This window comes from Apostichopus japonicus, chromosome 16 (assembly GCF_037975245.1).
Source record: "Apostichopus japonicus isolate 1M-3 chromosome 16, ASM3797524v1, whole genome shotgun sequence".
Taxonomy (NCBI): Eukaryota; Metazoa; Echinodermata; class Holothuroidea; order Aspidochirotida; family Stichopodidae; genus Apostichopus; species Apostichopus japonicus.
This window is the reverse complement of record NC_092576.1, coordinates 19,054,263-19,069,210: the sequence shown is the minus strand read 5'-3', so window position 1 is coordinate 19,069,210 and position 14,948 is coordinate 19,054,263. Positions and strand designations below refer to the sequence as shown.

Below are 14,948 nucleotides of genomic sequence, written 5' to 3'. Positions count from 1 at the left end.
TGCAAATGCAATGCTAATGTTGCTCAGGGCCAACAGTATGTATCCTCTAGATCAAATGGAATCATAAAAACATGAACTCATTTAAAATCGTGACCGAAAGCGGAACTTTTACTTTTTCTGGCAAGGTGAGAATAAACATCTTCTATGTTTAATGACAAGATAATGACATAGGTAATAAAAAAATATTGCTACAGTAAATCTGGAAAACACAAAAATATAAATGGATGGATGTACTCTAGAATAAAGAACATTGATGAGCAAGAATTAAGGTGTATACTCGTTTAATGTAGATACGACACTATGAAAAAGAATGGAATGGTTTAGTACTAAGCATAAAAATTCACATTAAAGGGCAAGTGTACTCAAAATGTGATTTATGTATGTTATCAAGCTTTAAAAATCATGCCAGTAGCTATCCATCCCATCTCTACACAGGGACGTAGCTAAGGCCTGATGATGGGGGGGGGTAGTGGCTGAAATTCCAACTGGATGGATTTTGGAGCCAGAAAATTCCAACTGCTGCCTTGTACCCCCCCCCCCCCGTACTACTCATCAACATTACCATGTGGAATTATGCGGAATTATTTTTCGATACATCTGTACCACTGGCCCTCACTACACAGTAAGCAACTGAGTATAGTTATCTGCTTGAAGGCTACATAGACTACTGACTACAAAAGCTATGTTAATGTAACGAAAGGGAAAACTTTTTTTTCAACAAATTATATGCGACGACATAGTGAATTACCAAAAAATACAGTGCTTTTTACTAACACGCTTAATATTATTTTCCTGGGGGGGGGGGGGCTATTTATCACTCACATGAAACAATTTCAATTGTTCACTTCATTCCAGCTGAGAATTTGGAATGAAATGAACAATTAAACATTTTGCAGAAAAATGTTTATGTTGAGTTGATGAGATACCATAAGTTGTTAATTAAATATTGTGCAGAAAATATTTCAATTGCTCAGATGGAATGAAGTGAACAATTGAACATTTCGCAGCAACATTTCCAATTGACGAGATATGATAAGTTGTCAATTAAACATTTTGCAGAAAAATGTCCAATTGACGAGATATGATTAGTTTTCAATTAAACGTTTTTCAGAAAATTTTTCAATTGCTCAGTTAAAGAAACTGAGCAATCCAACATTTTCTGATATTTGATAAGATTTTATTTTGCTATCTAAACAATAGACTGAAAAATGTCAATTTATGGGGCAAAGTTTTTCTTATGTTGATGGCACTTTTAAGCTTCCATAGATTAGCATTGAGTGTTTCAATTGTACATACCATAGTGCCAATGTAAGCTAGTGAACAGGGTCAACCCACCTAATAGCAAAATTAATACGTAAATTAACCAAATTGAAGCTGAACGTTGTACAGTAGTTCTAGGCATTTCTTTTAGAATATTCAAAATCATACAAAGTTTTGTTATGGTGGAGTATAAGGATCGCGAGATACAATTTCTCAATATGACAAGGAAAACGTGGTAAATATGACTGATTAAAGGTCAATTTTGACCGAAAATTTTAGGACACTCACAAATTACAAGAATATGTGAAAATTAGAGTGCGACAGTTGGAAAAATTGAGTGCGACAGAATATGAGCATTTGGAAAATTCCTAAGAAATCAAATAGAACGGCAACACTAATATTTGATGACATCAGTTCCTTAGGTTTGTAGCAATTCCTATGTTTTAAATTGTTATTCATAGTCATATAAACATGGAAGTTATAACCCTATCCGTTCTAAAATGTTAACATGTTATGTCAGCACTTGGGATTTAGATGATGTTTACACAAAATTATGTATTTCACATGTAAGGAATGTGTGGAAACATATTATATATATTTCAAAGGGAAATATAATACTTTTAGTAATAGCCAGGTATTGACATGAAAAATATGGTGTGGCCATTCTACTCCTATTAAATAACAAACTGCAAACAGTCATATCTTGGTAACTGAACATGCTATGAATATGGAAATAGGGCTACCGATATGATTTTCAATGCTCTAAGTATCAGATAGGTGAACTACAGTTTGAATAAATGCCCCCTTTAATCTACAAAAATGTAAAAAAAGTTTGAACATGAAAAATACATATTTACGAATGTTGAAATTGTCTTGCGGTTGATGATTGAAACAACGGATGAATAGGTTGACTGCGTCCAATTGATTGTCGAGATCGTGTTGACAGGCCTTGAGTTGTTCAGTTGTGAGTATTGGCGAAAACAGCTGCCTACTTTCACGGAACTTAACAAAGGAGGCTGTAGGAATAGTAATAAAGGCAACAATAATGGGTGGGTGCTCTCGTTGAACAGCGTCCTTAAAATGTTGGAGACGTGAGATTAGCCAAGGAGCAGTAACTGGAGATCGACGGAGAACTCTGTGACCTGAAGAATTGCTGGCGAATTCCGTAAGGTTGTTAAAAGCCTGCAGCACAGCGAAGAATGACCCAGTCGTTGGTAGGATAGTGACGTAGCTTATCTATGGTATACAGAAGCAAGTCTGCAACAGTGGCTCCTCTTCTAATTACAAAGTCTATGCTACGTACAGGTCCTTCAGGCCTACGATAGTGATCGAAAGAATATGCCGTTGAATCGGTTACAAAGAGAAAATTAATGCGTGGTGATCCACTACGAGACAGGTGTATTTGAAAACGAACAAGGAGACTTATCTATGAAAAGTTTATAATAATACACCAACCGCGATTGCTCTGCAACTGTAAAAGTCTAAGTCTATGTAGACCGTAAGGATAGGCTGTCGCGAGTAATACACGAAATGACATGCCATTAGGTCTAGGCTAGTTGCCTGATAATGCTATAACTTATAGGATGGTGACTTCGAAGTTCGGCCACTTAAGACTTAAAACACCTCAAAACTAAATCTTCTGGTATAAATCATTTGAAAATATATTTCATATGGTGGGAGAATTTTGTTATAGTACGATACACGGCCAAACTTTCTTTCCTGCAAACTGTTTTCACGTTGTTTTCCAAGAAGATTCTTCGTGATTGTAGAACTGGTATTTCTTGCTAGAGTATTGCGAAGTTCGGACACGCAACCCACAGTGTGGCGCTGGTGATAAAATTGGTGGCGCAGTTGCTTTTTCAGTAATTATAACAGACTTCATAGATCTTCGTCATTTTATTGACAAATATGTAAGTAATTTCTTGCACACGGGTCATTTTGGAGAGAAAATAACTGTAGCTTCGTACTTTTTGGTGAAATTTGACTCTTCCTGTAGATTTTCATGGTGAAATCGTGTATTTCTTAAGTGTGGCCGATCTTCGCAGTATGCCGAACTTCGCAATACTGACTATACTAGATTAAGTGTATTGTAAAACAAACCTCTGATCTAATAATTTGGATCAGTCCGTCTAGTAAAATTAAATGAAAAGTGGTCGGTCCTCCAATACACGAAAATACACACAGTGCACCGTCGCTCAGTCCAAGCTTAGATCGGTGGCGTGAGAATCTTTACGCCAAGCCGTGGTTGGAACTTCCAGAAGGTGGCGCGAAGTAGTAGTAGACTATAGGGTGCCTAGGCTTACAATCCTATGAACAGCAACCACGCTAGGCTACGCTGATAAACAATAATCACCTGCGACGCGGACAGGAGGTGATCGTTAGGCCAAGAGCTCGCGGAGCAGTAAATTACACGAGCGGGCAATGTCCGAACAAATATAGATATTAAGGGTTGAAGTTCCCGAGGTAAAGATATGCGTGTAGAGCTGTAATTAAGTATATTAATAAAGGTCAGCTGGTACTCGTAATAGTAATAATCCACATGTCGCGGAGGTCCCAAGCTAAGATGACGCATGTATTCCTCTGGTGAGTCCCTTAGAGTATTTTCCAAACGAGGAAACCCGTCACAGAAAGTTTACACTTCCGGAGATGAGGGTGCAAGGAAATAAAACTTGCTACAAATTCACCCAAATGAGTCACACTTTCACAGAAAAAAAATTGTTCCAAAATACTCACCGAGTACCAACTCCTTTCGAGTGAATGATTGAATTATCAATTGTGAATTGAATTATTTCGATGGATTTCGTTGAATCATATCGGATTTCGGAAAGCGTTCTCGGTCATTTATTTAGCTTTATTGCCGTAGAATGATCACGTGAGGGCATATGGAGCGCGATACGTATTGGTGGCAAAAAAACGCGCCTAATTCGGGAATCAGTGTTGCCAGTTGGCTTTGTCATAACGATAGTGCAGTGTGGAAATGAGATATATACATTGAAGTAGGTCAGCCGAAAGAGTGAAACCCAGGGGCGTACCGTACGGGGGGGGGGGGGGGGTGTGGGGGGTGTTCGTGAGTTCCTCGGTAAAATCAAATATACTGATGACCTTTCTTTTCTTTTTCTTTTCTTGTCAGTTTTTTCGGCTAACAATCTTACCAATTTAACATATTTTTCGCAAACTAACCTAATTTTTTCGAGCGAGATTGCTAACAATCAATTTTGGTCGGTAAATTTCGGTCCGTACACCCCCCCCCCCCACTCGACGCAGTCACAGAAAGCCCCTGGTGAAACCGTCTTGCTCCCGAATGGGCCCGAAGCGGGCCATACATGAGGGCCAACCTGATCAAAAACCGAGTCTGTCCCAATTGGGCCACTACGTTAATGAATTAACTGTTGTCAAGGATTGGTGGCCTAAGGAAGAACCTAAGCTTTCCAGAGCAAAAAAACAAGTATGTGTTGAACATCTCAATAATGTTTTGAAGTATGTTAACCAGAAGGGCCAAACTGTATTGTGCCCGAATGGGCACTGAGTGGGCTGGCCCTGGCCCAACCAGGCCCAATTCAACCGAGTGAAACCCAATTGGGCCCCAGCTGGGCATGCTGGCTGGGATACCGTCAAATTTTCTCACTGATCAATATTACTGTTTTAGCTATTTCTATTAGCAGCGGTTTCCTCTCCAAAAAATATTCCAACCTTAAAATCCAGTCAACAGGTCAACTGTAACAAACAACTGCATGAAACAAGCAACATCTGCAACCTCCACCAATATAACATTAAACCATTCATTGTCAGTGATAGATGTACACAGGTATTCAAAAGCATGAGTCACCGATTTCAAATACAGGTGTTTCTTACATCGGTCTACACATTTTGGCGCCAATAAAAGAAATGAACGTTGTGCATACGAGTGACAACAGACAGTTTAAAAAATGATGTCAATTGGGTATATAGTAAGAAAAGAGTCAAGGCTCCCATGAAATTTATTAACCCGATGTTTGAAGACTAATTTGCGTGTTGTTTCTTGTAAACCTTTTTCTGAATTTCATTTTGATGCCAATTAAGAAAATATTTATGAGATTATACAGTTTTGCTATCTTGCAAGCCTGAAATTAAAAATGAGTAAGAACACATGCGGTGTGGAAAATAGAAAACTTCATCTAAATTATTGCAAGAACAAGTACAGTAAGAACAATCGAATCCTTAGAAAATGAATAGGAGGAATAATAAAAAGAATCAAAATAATTCTCTATTTTAGTCTTGAGCAGGTAGGACGGTGTTTGTAGCTTTATCTTTTACACATATATACACTGTTGAACGGAAAATACTGTACTTTAATTTGTTGTAATACATTTATTTATGATAAAATATGTTTAGAGCGCGAGCCTAGTTAGTCTAAATTTTCTAGAAATAAACACCAATACTAACATACATGACTTGGTACGAACCTGACACAAGGGAAGTAAATCACATACATTAACTGGGTGGACAACTGCGCCATCACCCAGCAAATCAGTTTGCCCACCCAGTAAATATAAGCATGCATGAGAATCATTCCTATGCATTTTGTAAAGTTACCATAACATATAATTAATGTTAGCCAACTGTGGCTAAGGTGTCAGGGGCGTAGATTATATACGGAAAGAAGGATTTATGTCCCCTCCCCAACAGTTAAACTCGGAGCAAATGTATGATCCCGTCCGGCTCCATGCCCATTAATTGTTAGAAGTTGCATTGAACCAATTAAAAAATTGTAAAAGGCACACTTAAAAAAGAGAAATAAAAATAATGAAGGGAATCAATTGCAACAAATTAAATAGACGGAATCTGAAAACTAAACAGTGTATACGTACACCAAGAATTCACAAGGAAAACAGTCATATGCTACGAAACGGTCGGTCGCAAAACATTTGTAACATAGAACTGATTAAAAGGACAATCATGTAGCAAAAATTAACAAACACATACAATAGGAGGATAGACAAGGAGCACCGGGAACTCAACATTGATCCACTTGTCAGAACAGAAAGTTCAAGCGCCATCATACAATTAAAGATGTATTGTAAGCAAAAGAACATTCACACTAAATCAAAACGTAAGCTCACACGAAACGAATGAGTGCTCAGAACAAAAGGATAAGCGCCACCATAAAATCGAAGATGTAACGTATCACGCGCGTATCCCGGGGGGGGGGGACGTTGGGGGCGCGCGTCCCCGGGTAAGAAAAAGAGGCAAGAAAAAAGAAGAAAAAGATAAAAAAGAGTGGGAAAAAGAGGAGGAGGAGAGAAAGGAAGGAAGGGAAAAGAAAAGAAGAAAGAGAGAAAAAAGGAGAAAAGGAGGGAGAAGAAGATAAACTCCTAGACACCAAGAAGAGAAAGAGGAACAGTGACATAATTACAACTCTGGTCCCTTTTATATACACAGGGTAGCCAGTGACGCATCGATGATTTAGAAAGGGGCGTGCGTCTCGCCCTACCCCTTACACCAGGGTTATCCAACCTTTTGCAGAGGAGGGCCGCATGGAATGATTATGATGAAGGAGGGGGCAGCATGAACCCTACGCTCGATTTTTCGATTTTTTGCCCGAAGCCCAAGGCAACAGAATGAGAGCACTGCGCGTGGAGCGCACTGATTTATTTTCCTTCGTGATAAAACAGATGAATAAAGTCCAGCCGCCCCCCCCCCCCACTTCCGCTGAGAGTGTCACACAAACTGCCCTGTATGCAGTTTTTTGGACCCAGAAGGTTCGAATAATAGATTATATAGCTTGAAATTGTTATCAATAAATCTGCTCACTAAAATTTCGCACCGTAGAGCATCTCTGGCGGGCCGGACGCAACCCTGCGGCGGGCCGGACGCAACCCTGCGGCGGGCCGGACTGTGGCCCGCGGGCCGTAGGTTGGACAACCCTGCCTTACACCGACAACTCCATATTTGACGTTTCCAGTTTTCCTCTCTCACTAATGATCTATATATATATATACTATATATGGTCTATCATAACGCGCGCGTGTGTATATACGCCTTAAACAATTGTAGAATTGTGCTATGAAACCAACTGTGGCTGGTCTCGAACTCGACCGTGTCGTCGGGGAACATGACGCATTTCGGGGAGGGGGCGACCGTCCGCCCCCTTCAGCATGTTTTTTTCAAGATATCGCTAGTAATTTCAACATAGAAAATGCTTAGATGCAACTTACAAGGCCTGGGAAGTGTCATTTCCAGCGATCTGGGAGGAATTTTTGGCCAAAATTTGCTTGTATTCTGCGCGCCAACTCATGGTGGAGCTACGCTAGATAATTTGCCTACAGGCTTCGCTCCTTCCTTAGGCAAATTTCTCCCTACGCGCCTGTTCGAAGTTGTAAAGCAAACAGCAGATATCACATCATATCAGTGAGCATGAAAATGGCGTTCCAGGATGAACAGCCTCAAAACTGCCCGACTTGCCCGAAAAAAAATAACCGCGCGCGTTCAACTTGTCAATGTCAATATCATAATAGTAAGCATCGGTCATTACATCGCATGCCATCGTGTACAGTACAGTTCCTGACAGTTGCGCAGTTGCCCCCCCCCCCCCCCCCCCCGCCTCCTTCGCTTATATGTGTAGTGTTCGGTTTCGGAAATATCTGCTATTTTTTCATTTCCTTCAACGAAGTTTTATAATAGCCGTTATAAGAAGTTTTAATATTTGTACACCAATAAATTAACTGTGTCTGAATTTTCGAAGCTTTCCTGACCAACATTCTTCATCATACTTTCCTATACTCGTGCAATTTTGACCGGTCTGTTAGGGGTTGAAGGAGGTTTTTCTATATTGGTTGTCCATAGATGAAATTTTGTGCAACATTATGGGTATGTTTTGAATTGAGTTTATTCAGGAGAAATGTGAATTTTCAAATTCTGAACAAATAATGGGCTTTAAACCTTGAACAGTGGAGCTGACGGGTATTGTGGGCCGCGACGTAGAATCACCTACAAAAGCAATGATCCACAGAACATGCGATGAGGTCGAACATGAATTGTGACTGGTGACAATCTTCAAAAAGGTTATGGATGGAAAAAAAAAACTATTGGGAAATACTTGGTTGTCAGGCAAAAGTGTACATCTGGGTGGTCATTTTCAAGCCCGAGAAGTGCCATTTCCGGTGATCTGGGGGGTATCAAAACCAGAAATTTTCTTGTAAGCTGCGCGCCAACCGATGGTGGCGCTCCGCTTAGATAGTAATTCGCTCCCCCGGGTTTACAAAATCCTGGATACGCCCTTGCGTATATAAGCAAAAGGACATTAACACGAATTCAAGACGGACGTTCACGCGCAACGAACGAGCGCTTATGAACTAAAAGAACAGATGGCACTGTTTCGGTTATCCTTGACCGTGTTTTGTAACGAAATGTTGTTACATCATCTTGTATGCACGACACTTCCTTCCAACAAAGCTGCACCGTGCTTCACAAGGTCAGTGAACAGCCCTTCAAGCAGTATGGAAAATCACGATCTAACCGATGCCGTTGAACAGCTGCGCCAGGCATCAGCTTTATTCAGTACTGTATTAACCACCCTAGAGCAGTCAGTTGAGGGTGATACTCTTACCAGGCACCATGTTACTAGTAATACTACCCGATACGGTACATTGCCACATACAGGTTGGACGAATTATTACTTTTCTGACCTAATTCACCCTCTAATATCGGTATAACGAACGCTATCCTTTCCTTCATCATTCAAACTGATTATGCGCGTTTAATTACTGATAGTTTGATACTCGGAACGCGAGGAAACTGCCATACTGATTCTCTTATACAGGCCTAGTCACCGTGACCAAGTACATATGGGCCTGATGATATGACGCTAAGACAATAAATGTCCATGCAGCAAGGACCGCTTCGACATGCGCCGTTGCCGTGTGCTGAAGTCGTTCCTAAAAGTATCTTAGAGGCGTGCTAAGTATATCGACTCTGTTTTTATTTTTATTTTGCCCGCTGTTTGTTTTGATTCTGTCGCAATGTTCACTTTGATTCTGTCCCAACGTTCGTTTTGATTTATAGGGAAAACTTTCAAACGTGGGACGATCTTGCATTTAGTTCGCGCAGTCATGTCGTTCATAAACGGCTTAGTGTAGTTTTATTTGGTTGTTTAGTCCTTTGAGTTCATATTTTTCTTATTATTATTAAATCGAGCTTTACAGTCGATATATCACTATGTGGAGATTGTGTTAGCAAATCGTTGTTCTCTTGAGATTCTTATCTATTTTTTTTTTCATCTGTAAATTTTTTCTTCTCTTTTAGTCAAATTAGTCTTGTTTCAATATAAAAGGAGATCAGGTTAGTTGTATAATAATGTTAATTTACTTCATGTTGGTCTGTTTATTTGTTCTTTTCTTGTTTGGAATGTTTCTCCATATCTTTCAATCTATCTGTTATGCACTGCATTCTTATTATTGTTCCTTTACATCATTTATCTTATCTGTTTGTCTCTTGTTTCGTCGTTGTATTTTGTGCCCAAATGGCCGCCCATACGGATTTTCTGTTGGCGATTGGAAACAACGAGGTAAATGAATCTGGAGGAACTATCACACAGTAAATACGCGCGTACGCGCGTACCATGTATGGAGGGTCATGTGATGTGTTCCAGGGTGGTACTAATATACTACTCTCCCTATTACGCATGATGATTTCACCCAACTAGTACGTAAATGTGTTTGCGTGCTTAGAGCAGCAGACGACACCCGTTACCTAGCAATAACCGTGCCTGTAGCCTAACGTGATAGTTATATTCCCGTCGAGCAGCATTAGGCTCTGTTCCATGGAGAATTCCGTAGTTGCACTGAACTAAGCATTTCCCCACATTTCCCATTTCTACATTCACTTATAGCGTGTAGTAATAACGTTAGGCCATATGAGACAAAGCTTGCCCCTAGAGCTGTATTAATAAGTAAGATTATGTAGAAAGCCTGCCTTCATCCAAGAGAATAAGGTTGAACGTTAGCATATTAGCACTATTTCGTAGGCCTGAAGTACCAGTACCTTCTTATGCCGTTAGTTCCCATGTCCGAACCGACCAATCTTTCACGAAGTCAATAACACTGTTCTCGAACTGCTACAGAGAAATATCAGTATAGTACCACCCTGGAACACATCACATGACCCTCCATACATGGTACGCGCGCACCCAATTGACATGAATCCTCCAGATTCATTTACCTCGTTGATTGGAAACGACTTGGACAAGTCTCAATTACGCAATCGAAAACAAAACAGCGAAGCATTTGAATCCGCTTTCGAAGAACAAAGTGGCTATTCTTACGACTAGTCGTAACAATAATTCCCTTATGCGCACGCGCAGTTGCTTCTTTACGACTAGGAGTACTATTTTTACGACCAGGAGTAACAATAATTTCCGGTTTGGGTTAGTTTTAGGGTTAGGGTTGGATTGAGGGTTAGAGTTAGGGTAAGGGTTACCCCTACTACATGCGCAGTTGCTTTATATTCTTTGATTTCTCATGAATTCGCCGATGTTGTAAGAATAGTTTATAAATAATTGTTACGACTAGTTGTAAGAATAGCCACGGCCTTCGAAGAACTGCTTCCCAGTTTGTTTGGTGTGATTCCCCACAGCTTACAGTTCTGGTTTACGAAATAAGAAGAAAATGCAGTCTTTACCAGATGGTGAACATGATACAGTGAGAAACAGAGTCTATCGCAACTCTCAACGCAAAAAATCCTCGTATGTCATGGACCCAACGAAACGTTAGGGCCGGTTAGGCTATGCACAGAGAATGGCAGGGAGTATTAACGTTGAATTTTAAGTTGAGGCTACTATTGTAGGTCTAATCGGTTCCAGTGTCATTCCGCCATAGGGGTACTGTACGTACATACCCACATGCCTACCGCCATATGTTTTGATCCTTTCCGCCATGGCGGAAAAGCTGGAAACATATGGCGGGAAGATATATTTTAGGAATGGATTTTACACAGGAATGTATCTGTGAAACTTTAATTGATTTGCGTGAAAGGATGGGTACACTGTCTTCAAATGTGACAGTTCGCTGCATACACTGAATTGTAGTTAAGATTAAATACAGTCTTTATGTCATTGAATAGTGGTAATACACTGTCTTCTAATATATAATAGTTGGTTGAAGAAATCAAATTAATTTAGGTTGATTGTTTATTAAAATGACCAAATTTTGGGATTTTGCGGACTACTGTAGGTAGTGTGAAGCGAAGTGATACATTGCATATATGCCTACAGTGCACCCATAATAATGTGCTCTTTCTGTCATACAAAAGTGCTATACCGCCATGGGGGAAATATTGCGGAACTTTTTCTTGGCGGAATGTACCGATGGCAGAATGACACGGTCCCCGACTCCCCGGTCTATTCTTTGGTCCAATCTATAGAGAGAAATGCAACTCTGGCCTAGTCCAAGGACTTCAATAGCAGTATCCAATAATCCAACGCCAGAATAAAGATAAAACATGACATAGGCTCAGCCTAACCGTGCCTAAGTATGTTTAGGTCTAGGCATACAGTAGCTACTAGCTGTAGTGTAGTATTATGCCTACCCGATTCCTTTCAAATATACTTTGATCAAATTTACCAATTGAAATCCGACTCTTCAAGTACTCTGGAGTTGTTTCCTTTTCTGGAATATTGTGGATAAAATTTTATAACTTAAGAACAGCAAAGTTCAAATGAAATTCAAGGTTTACCAGCTCTAGAATGTGATTCAACATTCCATCATACGTGTGTTATTGTACAGTACAGTAGTTGTACAGTTGTTGTGTCACCCAAACTACTGCAGCATTTTACACCACCCATCTTATTCCAAGACATCCTGTTATTGTAACAAATCCATAGTTTCCAGGGTAACGCTCATTTACCTGCAAATGCACCTTCAGCTTTAAAGGGTGTGAAGACTCGCGCAAAAAGAAATGACTAATGCCTGTAATTTGACCTAGTTTCGAATGAGGTGTAACAGAAGTGTTAGACACCACCATCGATCCCAGAAAATACACACACTGCTTGCTACCGTCGGTAATTAGACACTAGTGTACAGTCAGTACATACAGCTGCAGTCAATATCCACAGCACAGTATACACACGGTACAGAGATGGACATCTCAGGTCCAGCTAAAGATAACAAGGTATCACGTTTCATTACTGTCTGCATTTTGTAGCGACACGAACAAAACGTCACTTACAAGCAACAGAAAGTTAACTTTTTCAGATGGCCGCACGCGGTTTGGGGCGAGTCTTCAATGCCTTTAATATCACAAATCTTATATTTTTTTTTTGTAATTTGCGGGCAATAAGCATAACGTTTTTGAGATGGCCAAGTGCTTTTAACATGTTAAGATGATCATTCACTATGACCCGTAGTGCTATTTGGCTATCTGAAGTTCCATCTGGAACAGTTCCAGACGTAGATAGCCAGTTCAACTGGCTATCTACGTATACAGAAGTTCCATAAAATGTTCAAAATTGCTGCCATGGGTATCTTTGCTGTGTGTAACCTTTTTTTTTCTAGAGTCATTTGCCAGTGAATATATCTGAATAAGTAATTTGATTATGTTATTGTTTCACTTTTGGTTAAGAAGTCACCGAGGCTCAAAGCCGCTCCATGACGAATAATTCAACCATAGAAGAAACCCTCTAGTGAAGGTGAAGACAGAGACTGTACTGGATAGAAGAAATCAGGACCTAGATATGAACCTATCAAGCTTCTTTCAGTTCCTACACTTCTTGACGCACAGAATGACACAGGAATGGTAAGGAAGTTTGCTTGTTTGTTGTGACTAGATTTACCAAACTGCTGATAGTGGGTATTTATTTGATTCATTGCAAAAATCTGAAAGTGAACTTAAAGTACCAATGTTCCAAATATATGTCTTAAATACTGCACTTTCTTCCTCCCCCCCCCCCCCTCCACCCCCATTCCTTCCAAACCATTATTGGTATTGGATCCTCCCTGCAAATATGTGAAATAGTGACCTCTACATGAAGTAACTTTTTGTCTCGTAGCCCTACGAATAACGTATGGCAGATAACAAATTTCCTGGTATAAATATATTACATGTATTTAAATTAACATTTATAACCTGATAGTTTGTTGCCTTACATAATGATGAACTCTGTAGTGTTTAATTCTATATGTGATGCCAATTGGTTGAACCCATATAGTAATTGAGGGTAAAATGCAAACAATATGTCCAGAAAATTACTACTACAGCAATCGATTAAAGACAAAGCTAAAGAAATTAATCGTAATGCTTAGTTGTGCGCCTTACAGTACAGTAGGTGCGTGTGCTTTGTTATACTGGAGCCGACTAAGGGCGGGGGGGGGGGGGGAGGGAGGGAATGAAGGAGCAAGCATGGGGAGGAGGTTTAATTTCCTTGTTACGCTTTTTCGATATCATGTCATGATGACATGTCTTTCTTGCATATTTGAGACCAGAAGACTATGTTTACACTATTAAATACAGATTGTACATGTATACCCAGATATATGTACTGTACACACTGTACATGTGTGTACTGGTTGACAATTGACATTCATTTTATAGTCAGCCTTTTAATTAAATGAATTAAAACAGACAAGTACATTGCAAGTAGTATTGTTTATATGACATAAAAAAAAACTGCACATTATTGAATTGAATGACCTCGAAGTACAACCAGGCTCAAAACATGTGGAACATCAAACAGGCAAAAAATGTTTTTTGGTAAAAATCCCAAATGTTGAGGATTTTTCATTCAAAACAAGTTAAACACCCTCCTGCAATTGAATTGTACAAACAGGGTGGTACTATACCTCTTCCAGAAAAAATCAGATTTTGTCAACATAACTCGATTTGAGTTATTGGCTGTCAAAGACGATCTCTTTTGTACATCAAAAACTTCATATATTAATATTGAGAAAAGCTAGAACCCTGAAATTTGTTTAGGTGTATTGAACTTTGTACTAATAATTAAAGTATAAAACCCTCGACCCCTGAATAGCAGCATGTAATAGCAACTTTAGAGCTGCATTACTTGCAAACATATTATTGGAAAGCATTGTAATCATTATTTAGTGATGTTTGTACTAGACATGATAACCTCTTAAAGAATCAAGTACCCTGAAGCAACGGTTTAGGAGCAATTTATCACTGAAAATAGCAATTTTTTTTAGTGAAAAATACAAAAATTGAATATTTTGACACTTTTAATTTGACCTAACTCCACAAGACAATGTTTTTGTAGCCTAATTTTATATTCCAGTTCTATGGGATAGACTCTATAGGTATCTGTAATAGAAAGGTAGTAGGATGTTTAATTGATGAGATAAAAGACCTCAAATGTCAAGGAAATGACAAATTGCGGGATTCCAAAGTGTGATGATACAGCCAATTTTGAAGCAATGCAACTGAAATTTCAGAATATGCTTATTTTGTGGTGTTTCGATCATATAATAAATTTGGGCATTTTTGGGGAGGGTGCAGCAACAGCCATCCGTGATTTGACACAGAATAACCTCATGACCAAATGCTTTTTGTTCTTTCTCATCATCAGGTAAACTTCAGTTATTCAGTCCTGAGATCAGCCAGTTTAGGGATTTGCCAGTTTCATGTGCAGATTACAGCCTTTGAGAGAGGTGTGTACACCAAACAATAAACATGAGCAGGGTAATGATTACATGGTCCACCACCTG

At 39.4% G+C, this 14,948-nt stretch overlaps 2 protein-coding genes across 4 annotated transcripts in view; one reads left to right on the top strand and one right to left on the bottom strand.

Annotated features, from left to right (window-relative positions):
* Positions 1 to 14,948, bottom strand: part of LOC139982742 (uncharacterized) — a 101,970-nt gene that overhangs the window by 25,469 nt on the left and 61,553 nt on the right. The gene's annotated exons all lie outside the window — the stretch shown is intronic.
* The window catches only part of LOC139982753 (uncharacterized), a 162,779-nt gene continuing 158,755 nt past the window's right edge, over positions 10,925 to 14,948 (top strand). The window contains exon 1 of the mRNA XM_071995838.1: positions 10,925 to 11,113. The gene's annotated coding sequence lies outside the window, so the exon portion shown is untranslated. The remainder of the gene's footprint in view (positions 11,114 to 14,948) is intronic.